The sequence below is a fragment of the Myotis nattereri genome (genome assembly GCF_964212035.1).
Source record: "Myotis nattereri genome assembly, chromosome: 1".
In the NCBI taxonomy this organism is placed as follows: domain Eukaryota; kingdom Metazoa; phylum Chordata; class Mammalia; order Chiroptera; family Vespertilionidae; genus Myotis; species Myotis nattereri.
This window is the reverse complement of record NC_138075.1, coordinates 33,762,397-33,776,379: the sequence shown is the minus strand read 5'-3', so window position 1 is coordinate 33,776,379 and position 13,983 is coordinate 33,762,397. Positions and strand designations below refer to the sequence as shown.

The window sequence follows — 13,983 nt, the reverse complement described above, 5'->3', positions numbered from 1 at the left end:
CACACCTCCTGGGGCAGCATCCAGAGGAGGAAGCATTGGGCCAGAGGCACAGGGCTTCATGGGCCACCCTCGTTTTATCAGAGAGAGAAACTTCTTTCTAGACTTGAGTCACCTGCTCACCCTTAGCTGCAAAGGAGGCTGGAAGAGCAAATATCTAGCGAAGGTAAGCTGCTTTACCAGGATAGACTCCCACCAACCATGACTCATCCCCTGGGGCAGGCCACTGTGCTGCCCAATTATCACTGAGCTTCTGTTGTCAATGAAGAGGGAAGACGGCTCCTGAGAAGTCACCAAGATAGTCTGCCAAGGTATTTAGAACCTTCTTGTAGTCAAAGGCATTTTGGGAAAGTGAATTCGGGACATGTCCCTTGACTGTGCTACCATCAGGGCAATAGAGGTGGGAGCAGGATAGGGACATCCCACCTGATCCAGGAATGGTGCAGTGCAATTCCAGGGAGCCAGAGGGCGAGTTAGAATTTAGTTAGGCAAAAAGAGAACGAAGGCGGACATGCCGTAGAGGGTAACTGCAGTTGCACAAGTGTGGCCGTGAGCAAGACCATGAGGGTGAATACAGCCGGCGTGTGTGAAGTATGGAGGTTGCGGAAGGGCCTAGTGAGAACTGAAGCTGCAGAGGTGGCTGGGGCCAGCCTGTGAAGGGCCTTGTGGGCTGTGTTAAGGAACATGGATTCTAGTCCTAAGAGCAAGTGGAAGAAATTTAAGCAGAGATATGGCATATCAGGTTGCATTTTTCAACTGGAAAACTATTTTTTTTTTGTAGTAGGTAATATAATCATCCTCCAATATCCATATCCTCTCTCTGAAAGACACAATTATTACTGATTTCATAGACTTTCACAGAATGTTTTGCACATGAAAACATACATACATACCAATTATGCATTCATATTTATTTTTTAAAAATACAAATGGTGGTATACATTGCCCACCATTCTATACCTTATTTTGTTGAAAATGTAATAATATATCTTGGTGATTCTTTCATATTTGTATATACATAGCTGCCTCATTTTTAATGGCTGCATAGTATTCCATTTTGAGACCATGACACAATTTATTTTACTTTGTTGCTATGTACCCAGTTGGATGTACCCAGTCTCTTATTTCAATCAGTGTTGCAGGGAGTCCCCTTGTGCTTCTATTTTTATATATTGTGCTGTTATTTCTGTACTAGTGGCCTGGTACACAATTCGTGCACATTGAAAGGAAATTAATTAGAAGGTGGCCGGTGGGGTGGGACTGGGCAAGATGGGCCAGACACGCCCTGGAGCCAACCTTCCACCATCCCTCCCTAGCCGGCCACACCCAGGGCGGCACTGCAGCTCAAAGGGCATCTGTGGTCACCGCAGCTCAGCAGTAAACCAGATTCAGGGTTGAGAGTGCCCCAGCAAAAACATAGCCCATGGCCAAAGGTGGAATCACGTGGCCCCGAGAGGAATCGGACTCCCTCCTCTCTGGTTCCAGGGCGTGTCACCTGAGAATCACCACTGCCAAGTCACCGCAGCTCGGCAGCCCCTGCATTGAGCATCTGCCCCCTGGTGATCAGTGCACGTCATACCTACTGGCTGGTTGGACGGTTGGATGGTCGCTTAGCTTTTTATATATGTAGGTGATACACTATATGAATTTGTGTTGCTTGTTAAAATTCTGACTGAGTCCAATTGGCCTTCTCCCCCATAGCGGTTAAAGGCAGCTAACATTTTACCACCTATATGCTAGGCATTGTTCTAAGTGCTTTCTGTATACTGTCTCATTTAATCCTTACAGGAACCCTGTGAAGTAAGTTCTATTAGCATTACTCCCGTTTTACATATGAGGAATCCGAGGCACAAGGGCATTTAGCTTCCAAGTGGCAGAGGTTTTGGATCCAGGCAGTCTGACTACAGAGCCCAGGTTCTTACCACTTGCTTGCTGAATTTCTAAATTCACACGCCCAAACCATGAGAGGACCGATTTCCCCACCCCCCATCACAGCTTGCTATCTATCGTTTTGATGATCGGAGGGGTTGAAAAAGGGTTCTTCCAAATTCTGATTTGCATTTTTCTGACTGTGAGTGAAGCTGAGCATTCACAGGTATTTAAAGGTCCCCTGTGTTCAAATCCTTGTTGTAAGCAACCACGTGCAGCCTGGAGAATGGGCGGGGCAGGAAAGGCTGGAAGCTGGGAGCGGGGAGGATGTGTGAAAGGGGACACACAGTGTGTACTCCATGCTGTCCAAGCACATTGGAAAGAACGGGAGTGGCAGCTAACAGCTTCTTAGGCCACGTGCCCCCTGCACTCGTTCCTTCCTCCTCACGGTCTGGGCTCCTGGAGGCCACAACCCCCTCACCTCATGGTCTGTGGTGCCTCCAGGCAGCCCTGGCTTCCATGCTGCCCTATCACCCCTCCCCTGGTTCTCTGTTCCCAGGCCTGGGGTCCATGGTTCTTGTGGAATTCCAGTCCTGCTGTCCTCCACTGCTGCCTGAGCTGTCCCCAAAATCCTGTTTCCTGTGCTCTTCACTTTGCCTGCTATAAAGCCTTTTCCCGTCCTCATCCCCTTCATCCAGATGTTTTCTCGGAGACGAGGGGGGTGACAGCTCGTGAAACACCCTCGTGGAAAAGGATGGTACCATTTGGTGGTGATACCGGTCACCCGCCTGCATCTCGGGTTTGAGCCTTGTGCTCATACCATGAACCAAATGGCAGGGCAGCTATGGCTCAGGTCATCCTCCCAGGGCCTGAGCCAAAGAGCAGATGGTTTCCTGTGACATTAGGTTAGATGATCTCAATCAGTTGGTTACCTTTGAGTCAGACAGTGGACAGGCATTTAGTGAACCTAAGTCTGGTTGTGCAGTGGCTGTTGTCTGAAGTTACTCGCATGAAAAAATAACAACGTGTCTCATACCTACCTCCAGGGAGTCCCTGCAATTCTACGGAGGCAGGCAGAGGTGTCACGGACAGTAGGCCTTCGTGATGGTCAAGTAGAACAAGAAATTAACTTGGAACAGATTAGGAGCCCATGAAAGTAATGTGTACAATGCAGACTTTTCTAGAAGATCATAAATTACACAATATGCCACAATAGCAGTGGCCACTTGGTTTCCAGTGTTCATGAGGTTAAGCCTTCAGTAGCATTGGCCATCTTTTTCCAAGTGGCATTTCCTGCGTGGCCACAAGATGGCAGTCGTCACTGCAAGGTGATTTTCCTTTCTCCACCAGAGACAGAAACTGACATCAGGGTGTAGAATTTGTGCTTTGTAGTAGACGCCTCCCACGCAAAGGAGAAAGGGCATTCTCTGCAGCCCTAAACCCAGACCATAAAATAGGGGGAACCAAGTTAAAAGAATCGAGTGGGTTTTTCTCATGCCGAGGGCAGAGACATACAGTTTTCATCCTGCCGTGGTTTATGACTTCCTTCAGGTTTGCAAGGTACCAGACGCCGCAACATGTGCGGCATTTGCTTGCTGTGCGTCTGCCCATCTGTCAGAAATCCTCAGTGACTCTCCCCATGTGCTGTTGAGAAACTAACTGTAACGAACAGAACAGGTTAGTGACTCTGAGAAATGACCGCAGGCAGATCGTTACTTTCCAGCTACTGAGCCTGGCCGGGCCCCGGCCTCTAACGTGAGATGCTCACCAGTGTGTAATGCTGGGCTGTGACAGTCTCCCCGGGAGAAATCTGCAAAGTTTCGTTTCACTGTGAAGAGCCTGTAGAAACGGCTCTCCTCTCCTGCCCGGCCCTGCGGAATGAGCGCCTCTGAAGGCCAGAGAAAGGGGGAAGGGAACTTGCTGAGGGTTCCTCAGACTGTGAGTGGTGGAGACAAGGTTCGGCTCTGGGTCAGGCTGACTCTGGGGCCCCCGCTGTGTGCTGGGACCCAGCAGTCATGGTCTTATACCACATGTAGGTCATCGATTCAGCATCTCCTTAAGCACCTCCTCCCGTCTGCCCTGGCTGCCCTCCAGCCTGCTGGGAGGAAGCAGCATTGCCCTTGGAAAGGGCAGACCTGCATTCTTCCAACTTTGTGTTGCTCCCTCTGAATGGCGTGAGCGAGCCTGCCGTAAATGCCTTTGAACCTTAAGGTTCTCGTGGTTAAAATGAAAGCAGGACTGCTGTGAGGGCCAAAGGAGAGGATGCAGACATGCTTTGTACACACGCAACACTATTCACAAGTGAGTAGCTCATTGTGGTAGCGACCACTTCCCTCCCACACCGAAGGAAAATGTCCTGGGGCTTCTCCCGTGGCCAGCACAGACCCCACATCGGAGGATGGAGCAAACACCCCCAAAGTAGGAATTTGGAAACTCCTATTGTTCTTGGAACAAAACAATAAGTAAGCAAATTTCATCTATTCAACTTCAATTGAACTTCAAATATTTAAGTAGGATTGTAAGCCCATAAATGATTGCCCCTGATTTTTGCATAATAATACATGTTACCGGCAAGTCCTAGTATATCATTAATTGGCATCCTCTTTGTTTCTGATAGCATTGTAAATCCTAGCACTTTGTGAGTTATTTGATCATCTGAATCAAGACTCGTAAAAATGTTAATACTCTTGGATCTGCTTATTGTGTTTCTGATAATCTAGCCTAAGAAAACAACATAAGGAATATAGAATAAGTGTTATGCATAAAGAAGTTTAATTTTCAGTGCATTATTTTTATAACAGGAAAATACTGAAAACAACTGCAGCATTTAGCAATAGAATTTTACTTAATTTCTATAGCTTTTGGTGAAGATTTTCAGCCACTAAAGAGATCACTGAATGTTAAGCAGTTAAATGATTATGTGTCAGATGCTGTCATAAGCACCTAACATGTATTATTCACAGTGCTTACAACAGCCCTGTAAGACAGGTACAATTATTGTCTTCACTTTGCTGAGTGAAAAAGTGAAGCACTGAGGAGTTGAGTCACTCGCCCAAAATTCAGTACAGTAAATGGTAGAACTAGGAGGTTAGAGCCCAGGAAATAACACAGAATCTGTGATGATTACTGGCCCTTATCCCTATCAGTGAACTGCCACACCTGGCCCCTCCAAAAAAAAAAAAAAAAAGACTGGAAGGAAATTATGCCAATAAGCCATCAGGGACTGTACAAAGGCAGTGAAAGTAAGGGTGATTTTCTTTCTTTTTCCTACGTACCCATTTCAGTCATGTGGTTATATTTCTTTAACAATGGGGGTGAGAGGAGGGAGGCATTATTACGCCAGGGAGGGCCTGTCTGGGGTGCAGGCCGCCTTCCCCACCCTTTCAGGTTACATTCCCGTCACACTCCTTTCATCTTCACCAGTGACTGCTGTGTCAGCAGCTGGGGCCCCGGCATTTATGGCCTGGAATCCGGGACCCCCACCCCCAGCTCAGGGCTTCCACTCTGGCTCTCCTCCTGGTGCCCAGAGGGAAGAACAAAGGCTCCGCAGTAGCAGGAAGGGGAGCGGCGGAGTAAATACTGGTCAGATGCTTCCGTCTTTGTTCAGAGACCCAGTTCACTGAAGCAAAGGTTTCCATTTGGAAAACATCTGAGGCTGCGCCCTGCCAGGTCCGCACAGTGAGCCATGCAGAGCCCGTTCTTTGGGGGATGCTCAGGTTTGCCTTGGGACATGTTGTGTAGGCAGGTGGGCCACAGACTGCAGGGCCCCTCCCCCTACAGCAGCGGTTCTCAACCTGTGGGCCGCGAGCCCTTTGGCGGTCGAACGACCCTTTCACAGGGGTCGCCTAAGACCATCCTGCATATCAGGTATTTACATGACGATTCATAACAGTAGCAACATGACAGTTAAGAAGTAGCCATGAAAATAATGTTGTGGTTGGGTCACACATGAGGACTGTATTTAAAGGGCCAGAAGGTGGAGAACCACTGCTCTGCAGGGACCGAGGCCCAGTGCTCTCCCCTCTCTCCTGCTCTCTCTCTACCTGTTGGTTCTTTCCTCAGGACACGCGGGCTACTGACTGATGTGTGTCTGGATGTCCACTGCGTGTCAGCCTGCCAGGGTCGTCCACAAAGCAGGTGCCCAGAGCTCCTGGCAGGGCATCGCTTTACGTAAGAAGCCACTCCCCCGTGTCACTCCGCAGAGCAGAAATCCTGCCCGTGCAGGGCAGGGGGTCCTGGACTCCTGTGAGCTAGATGCTGCCCGTACATGGCTTGTGCAAAATGCCTTCAGTCTACTGAAACCAGGCTTAAAACATGTCACCAAAACATTCTTTTCTCTGTATTATTTTCTCCATAGCAAAGGTGTGTGTGTATGTGTATGTGCATGTGCATGTGCCTGTGTTGAGACAGACAGACAGGCAGGAAAAATAGACACAAGTGAGTCATGTGGCCCTGGAATGATGAACCTTCCAGAATTTCATCAGACAGGTGACTACGCTGCAGCCTTTTGCACGCGAGTCCCGGGTCCTAATTCTGGCTTGTCTTGAGGAAGGTTCCCTGCTTTTGATGTTTTTCCAGAGAAGCCCCCCACTTGAATCCTACGTTCTTCCATCAGAGACCTGTCGGCAGAGATGCCTCCAGAAAGTGACCCTCGGGCTGGTTTTTTGCACTTGGGGGCTGGGAGGCTGCCCCGCAGCCCTGCACAGCCCTGCCTTTCCTTGCCGAGTGTTCAGGGAGCATCTGGCAGGGGCAACCACGCCTGTTTGACTGCTGAGCGGCTGCCAGCAGCTGGCCTGGGGATGAGAAGGCACATATGGTTCCTGGAGTAGCATTTGCCCCACCCCCACCCCCCCTACTGTGCTTGGAGTCACAGTGATGCCCTGGGTTAAGGGAACAAAGCTCTGAGATGGTGGGTTAGGTGAGGAGAAGGGAAGAGCAATGGAAAAAGCTGGAAGACTTGCCCCCCAAGGGAGGAGGGTTCCGGAGGCCTCTGTGGATGCCTCCAGTGAGCTGGTCATTCTCAGAGCCTTAGTGCATGGGCTTTGCAGAATGGCTGGGTGAAGAAAGAGCAACAGCTGCTCCCCTTTGAGACCCTGGCATATGTTTTAGATGCATGATATCATTACCAGTGTCCATAAAACTGCACATTATCGCATTCCATAAATACCTGTTGAATGAAACATTTCATTTAATACCCAAAACAATCTGGGGAGGTACAGAAACGGTTATCCTCATTGTAAAGATCCGGAAACCAGGGTCCAGAGGAGTTAAATAACTTGCCCCGGGTCTCAAAGCAAGGAGAGTCAGACCCTGGGTCCCTCCGGCTCACTAATCTACGCCAGGGCCATTATGCCACATGTAGAAATGTGCTCTCTGTGGAATGTGCGCAGCTGAGAATAGTGACATTCGCCAGGAATAAAGGCAGTTTCTCTCTCTCTCTCTCTCTCTCTCTCTCTATATATATATATATATATATATATATATATGGTTGTGTGGCCTTTTATGAAATACTGGAGGATATTTTCCCTTGTATGTTTGGAACTAGGTTTCCTCTTATCCCCCTGAGCAGTGACTTACCGCAAATCTGATTCGGTCCCCTTATGGGTCATTGGTTGTAACTTGCCTTTGGCTCAGATAAAAATAGAAAGTGAGCCAGAACACGGTGTTTCCCAGTTGGGCATGATCCCAACTATCAATAGCGTTCCGTCTGGGGACAGAGTGCACCCAGGCCGTCTCCAGCCCCTGGTTGCAGGGGGTTATTGGGACCTCTGCCTTGTCCTCTCGGGCCTGCAGGCTTCCCAGTTCTCGGGGGTAAACAGGGCCGTGGAAATGAGAGGGAAATGAGAGAGGCCGAGGTTCGTGCTGTTCCCTTGGCTCGCTCTGTTTGGGTGGGACTGCCAGGAGACTCCCTGTGACAAACGGGTTTGAAAGGGTTGGCATGTGCTTTTTTGTTGCAGTTTGAGGTTATTCAGTTGTAACTGGCCTTGATGTCGCTCGCCACAGTCATTATGGATGACGTAGACCCACCACCCCGGCCTGTGTTTGGGAATACGGCTCATGGACTGTGCACAAGCTCTCTTGATGTGTCTGAGACTTGCCAGGGTCAGACTTGGCCCCTTGTTTCCCTGTGACCCATGCAGCTCGATGGTGGGAGTCTCGGTTATGGTTTTCCCCGACCATCTGGGAGACTGCCAACCAGAGCTCCTCTGGCCTCACAGGGCCCTGCCTGGAAGCCCTGGGCTGGACGTGCCAGGACTGGCTCTGGGAATAAAAATGTGATGGGCTGCCCGGGTGGTGTAGCTCAGTGGTTGAGCATCGATCCATGAAGCAGAAGGTCATGGTTCAAATTCCAGTCAGGGCACACGCCTGGGTTGTGGGCCTGATCAATGATTCTCTCTCATCATTGATGTTTCTAACTCCCTCTCCCTTCCTCTCTAAATCAATAAAAACATTTAAAATACTTTTTTTTAATGTGATGGGTTATCTGCCAAATAGGTTTGTGAAAGTCCATCATTCCGGGGTCACACCAATTGAGCACCAGGTGAGAGGAGCCGTTCTTTTACTCCTCAGTCTAGCTGGGGAGAGGAGAGAATACACATGGAACAGCAGTGTGCAGCAGCTCGCACAGAGCAAACGCAGGCATCGTGTGCAACAGGAAGTGGCATCGAAAATAAACACTGGATGCAGGGGGACAGCCTTGCCTGCGAGTCAGTCTTTCCACAGGAACGGGCCAGCGTGGCTCTAAGACTAACACACCAACAAGCACCTGAGCTTCGAGCAGCATCGGGATGGGAGGTGTTTCCTCAGGACGCTGGGTGTCTCCAGCCTTGACTGACGGGGGCCTTTGGGCCAGCGCCTGAAGCTGCACGTGGAAGTGGCTACAGTGGGTCCTCGTATCCCCACCCCTACCCCCACCCCCCACCCAGAAAACAGAATCGTGCAGTGTAAAAAGCTGACTGCTCTGGTGGAAACCGCAGACCATAATCTATTCTAGCTTTGAGGTACGTGCGTTTTCCACAATGACTTCATCCCTGGTAGAAGCCCAGCTGTGTACACCCCTTCTAGGCCCAGAGCTTGCCAGGAGCCCTCCTGGCAGAATGGGCCCTGTCTGGCCACATAAACCCAGCCCACCTGTTAGAGGAGAGAACGGCCCCCTGCCAGGTGAGGCCCGAAGGTATGCTTTCAGTAGCAAACCTGCTCTGCGTGCCTTCACGCAGCAGGGTATAAGGCGCAGCGTGGACCCTGCCCTGGGGAGCTGTGCCCGGGGCCTCCGTGGGCCTGGCCGGCTGTTCACATGTATCTGGATGGCTGACGAGGGCAGGCTCAGAGCAGTCATCTGCTTAGAAGGGACTTGTCTGGAAGTCCATGTGCAAAGGCAGCGCACTTTTCTTTCACGGGTGCAGTGAATTTGGAACCTGATGGGGATTATGATCGCGAGGAGGCCCACAAGCAGCCGGCACTGCCTCTGTGGGGTGATGGGTTCCCTGGCACTTTGGGGTTGGGGGCCCGGAGCAGAAGTAATGGGAAGAGCCGCCCAGCCTGCTTCCCTCGCTCACCGTTGCTCTCTGGGGAGTCTTCCTTGTCCCTCTGGGGTGACTGGTCCCTTTACCGACAGCCCCTGCACGCGGCTACAGGGACATTGCGCACCCCAAATAAGCCCTTGTCCCAGGGCGGACTGATCTTCCTGCCTCTGCTGTCAGCGAACACCTTGCAGACCCTCCCCGCTCCGCTGGGGGGCTTTGGCAGCCCTGTCTTCCCTTCAGGGCCACCCAGGGAGTTTCTGTTTCCTTTCTGTGCGAGTTGTCCAACTTTTAGTCTGTTTGTAGAGCAAAAGAGCAGGCTGTATTTACAGCTCACCCCTACCTGTTTTTCTAGGACGGCCTGTAATGATTTATCACTTAGGTGTTACGGAGTCTTGGAACTCTTCCCAGAGCCTCTTAATTCCATTCTTATGGCGTGTGGTATACGATATTTTAAACATTCAAATGATGTCACGTGTAATTCCCAACCAAAACAAGAGAGGAGAGCTCTTCCAGCAAACCCCTCCCCCACCCAGCACCCGTTTCTCTCTGTGCGTGGACAGGTGGTCTTCCCTGTTCTTCTTAAGCGCCTCTCACTCCTGGGAGCTCTAAGCCATGGTCTCCTTGAGCCATGGAACTAGCCGGTGTCCACACCTGGCCAGACCTTCTGAGCCAGTGGTGAAAGGCGGTTCAGTTGAATGAAACACAACCGACAACGTAGGGAACAGATAAGGGGGAGTTGACCTAGAGCCAGTGAAGGTTCTCCTCCGGAAGCCTGTGGGAGTGCCTGTCCATTAGCCTGATTTGTCCTCTGCACTCGGGCTCCAGGACCCACCTGAAGGAGGGAGTTCCCTTCCTTCTGGCTCAGGACTCTCCCCACCACGCTGACCTCACCGACAGGTCTAATGGCTCATTTTATTTTTCCATCACCATTTATCCCCTCTATGCCCTCTTCCACCTCCCTCCACTTCCCTCTCCCCACCCGCAGTCACCACACTGTTGTCCACTAATAGTTTTAATAATCAAATGGCTAGTGAATTTTCCAGCAAAAAGATATAACTTTAAAAATCGCTCATTTGCATAATGCGATGTCATTGGCCCCCTGCTCACATTTGGGGTGGGATAACCCCTTGTCAGGGGGGCTGTCCTGTGCATCGTAGAGTTAGAAGCATCGCCAGCCGCTGTTCACTACATGCCGGTAGCACCTCCCTTGTTGTGACAACCAAAAATGTCTCCAGATGCTGCCAAATGTCACTGCCTTGTGAGAATGTCAGTTCAGTGGCCTGTCCTACATATGAGAAGTCAAGTGGCTAGAAGATCACTTTACTTATTAGGGGCCAAAGCAAAGAGTGTCACATCTTCTGTATAAAATATAAGCATTATCTTCCCCACCCCCCCCCCCCACCCCCGAGTTTGTGGACAGGCCAAGTTCCTGTTTGGGGCCCAGCTATCGGTGGCTGCACTGTGGCACTTGCCGGGACTGGGGCCCTGGGCTGGGAGGACAGCGGAAGTGCACAGGGTCTGTGGACTATGAGGGAGGGTTCTCAGGTACCAGGGGTTCTGGACGGGGAAGCCTGCTGTGATAAGGCAGAATTAGCAGAGCCTGGAGGCGAGTAGGGAGCAGATTAGCTCTGTGAGCATATATTTAAAATTGGGTGTGTTTAAAAGTCAGCACTTGAAATACCACAACTTCTCTTGTTTTGGCATTGAATGTTTCTACTTCCACTTTACCGTCAAGGCATAGAATCGGTGGTATTTTATGAAAATCGTCACCTCCACCCTGAATTCACAGGGATGCCTATCTGTGATAAGCAAAACTTGAAGAAACATTTTCCAACCAGTGTAGACAAATGTGTTGGTAGCAATACAAACGTGCTTTGAGGAAAACAAATGGCTATTTTCTTTCTTTTGTTTCCCTCGCATGGAAATGTCATATCATCTTAAAGATACAGATACCTTTGATGCTCTTTTCAAAACTGAGTGGTCTCCTAAATATTGAAAGTAAACCCTAACCCAAGGGTCCTCAAACTTTTTAAACAGGAGGCCAGTTCACTGTCCCTCAGACCGTTGGAGGGCCGGACTATAGTTTAAAAAAAAAACTATGAACAAATTCCTATGCACACAGTGGCGGGCATGCAGCCTGCAGGCCGTAGTTTGAGGACCCCTGCCACTAGACACACTGGCTGATTCTATATCGAATGGTAATATTGTGTCTATCTTGCCTTTTTAAAGCAACTCAGTAAGTGTTACTGAGCACACATATGTGCCAGGGATTGAAGACACATAGAAGAACAAAACATGGGTCCGTCCTCCAGTTACTTTCAGCCAAGGGTCATGCTAAACACAGATTCCAACAACACCGTGATGGAGACAAGAGTCACAACGTGGTCCTTGGGGAGGATGGAAGGGCTCCAGAGGAAGGGCTGTCTGAGCTGGGTTTGGAGGATGAATAGGAGCCCTGCGATTATAGAGTGGGCGGGAGGGACAGGCCTCGCAGACAGGTGATTCAGCGCAGAGGCAGAGAATTAAAATGTGTGATGTGCCTAGGAAACCCCAAAAGGCTTGATGCAGCAGGAATGTAGGGGAGGAACAAGGGGTAGTGAAAAAGAAGCAAAGCCATAATTGGGTCTGACATCCATTGCTAAGAAGCTTGCCCTCAATTGTGGAGGTAAAAGGATCTGGCAGGTCAGGGAGCAACGTGAGATTTACATTTGAGGAGGTGCTCCCTGGTGGCTGTCTGCAGGAGAGGGAGTTGGGGGTGCTCCCTGGTGGCTGTCTGCAGGAGGGGGAATTGGGGGTGCTCCCTGGTGGCTGTCTGCAGGAGAGGGAGTTGGGGGTGCTCCCTGGTGGCTGTCTGCAGGAGAGGGAGTTGGGGGTGCTCCCTGGTGGCTGTCTGCAGGAGGGGGAATTGGGGGTGCTCCCTGGTGGCTGTCTGCAGGAGGGGGACCTGGGGGAAGAGGACTGGGAAGGATCTTGAACCAGTCAGCTGCTGGACCTGCTTGCTCCAAGGCAGTGGTCATGGGAGGGAGTGAAGTCAAGGAAACACTAAGGAGGTGAAATTGAGAGGAAAGGCCAGCGTTCCAGCCAGTTGGGAGAAGAGAATATGATGAATTCACTTCGAAAGAAATCCAGGGATAAGATGTTTCTTGCTCAGAAACGGGGTTCAGATGGGAGATTAGATTTTGTTGTCATCAGTGTCCTCTTGGTAGAAGCTACAATTTAAAATAGTTCAGTAGGTGTTAATAGATGGAGAAGAGAGGAGAGCTGGAAAGGGAATTCTAAGTAAGAGTGGAGAAAGGTGGAAAGGAATCCGCATGAAGAATCAGAAGGAAGTGATTTCACAGGAGGAAGAATGAAGTGGCCAGATGAAGTCAGTTCACAAAAGACTCAAAGCACCCACTGGATGTGGGGTGAGGTTTCCCCACATCTGAACTCCATGTAGCCAACTGAAGCTTCTCTATGAAGCTAACACAATGCCCTCTCTTCTGGGCAAATGTTTCATCCATTTCTGATCATTTGGCCCCTCGTCCGATTAGACTTGCCTCTTGACTCTGGTCCCCCTCCCACTGTAGCAGGGTCTGCATCTTCCTTCCTCAGTGGACAGTGGAGATCAGTGTTTCACCCATATTGCAGAAAGGCTTTGGGAAGAGGTTGTGGGGAGTCATTTGCTTGAACACATCTCGTTTCTTAGCCAGAGAGAGGATCCAAGGAGAGCATGTTGAGGCCTCACTGGAAGAACCAAGCTCAAAATAGCACGTGGAACGCACCTTCTAACAGACTTCAGGGCGCACTGTGCACCGTGGGGCGGAGGAAGGAAGAGGCTCTTGGCCTGTGGATTCCCAGGCATCGTCTTGAGGCAGATGTGGGATATTCTTGGCCAATTCACTACTTCTCTAACTGGGCAAATGTTTAATCAGACAAATGCAGGGTCTCTTCCCTTGAGGCAGAAAGATCTCAGTCATCCACAGATCAGAGGAAGAGATGAAATCTTGGCTGCTTTGAGAGGTTGCAAAGTTTTGGAACATCTGTTATGTAAAAACTAGAGGCATGGTGCACGAATTCGTGCACTGGTGGAATCAGGCCAGACCAGCTGAGGGTAGGGACCGTGGGCGGTTGGCCGGCTGGCCCTGCCCCTGATCAGGGTGTTGGGGGCCGGATCAGGCCGGTTGGCTGCTGCAATGTGTGTCATAGCCAGCAGTTGTTCTGGTCATTCTGGTCATTCCGCCGTCCGGTTGCTGGGCTTAGATAGATAGATAGATAGATAGATAGATAGATAGATAGATAGATGACCTAAGTAAATGGCATTTCTACTCTTTATTCTATAGCCTCATACAAACTAAATCCATAAATATTGTCAATAGACCTGCTGCCATTTGGTGCTTAGACCAAAATCTTTATAAAGAGAATTGCTCTGTGTGAAATATGGTTTAAATGAATCCTATAGTGCATACTTTTAAGTAAGTAAACCTTTTTTAAAAAGTAAATAATCACCTAAGCTATCTTGACATGAATCTAAACTCAGAGTTTAGATTTGGGAATGTAATTCAGAATAAAATACCATGTTCAGTTAGCAGTAATCTACTCTGAGATGCCTATG

At 49.8% G+C, this 13,983-nt stretch overlaps 1 protein-coding gene across 1 annotated transcript in view; it reads left to right on the top strand.

Moving 5' to 3' along the window:
* Positions 1-13,983, top strand: part of PRKCH (protein kinase C eta) — a 221,217-nt gene that overhangs the window by 133,075 nt on the left and 74,159 nt on the right. The gene's annotated exons all lie outside the window — the stretch shown is intronic.